Raw genomic sequence first — 290 nt, 5'->3', positions numbered from 1 at the left:
CCCTGCCCCTGGACACCGTCCCCCCCTCCCAGCCCGGGGCATGGCCCTGGGGTCCCTGGCTGCACCCGGGGTCTCCATCCTGGTCCCTGAGCGTGTGCCTGGGGTGGTGCTGAGCCCAGCACTCTGCAAAGCCCCCCCAACATCAGCTCCCTGGGGTCAAGCTGTCTTTGGTGCCCTACAGCCCGGGGGAGGCTGCTGCGGATTAACCCGCCCGGGGGATTAGCCCTGTCCCGGGGATTAATTAGTTCTCTCCCTGCGCTTAATCCCGGTTGTTGCCCGCCCGGGGGGGG

This window comes from Cariama cristata, unplaced genomic scaffold, assembly GCF_000690535.1.
Source record: "Cariama cristata isolate BGI_N322 unplaced genomic scaffold, ASM69053v1 scaffold30611, whole genome shotgun sequence".
Classification (NCBI taxonomy): domain Eukaryota; kingdom Metazoa; phylum Chordata; class Aves; order Cariamiformes; family Cariamidae; genus Cariama; species Cariama cristata.
This window is presented reverse-complemented; position numbering follows the sequence as displayed.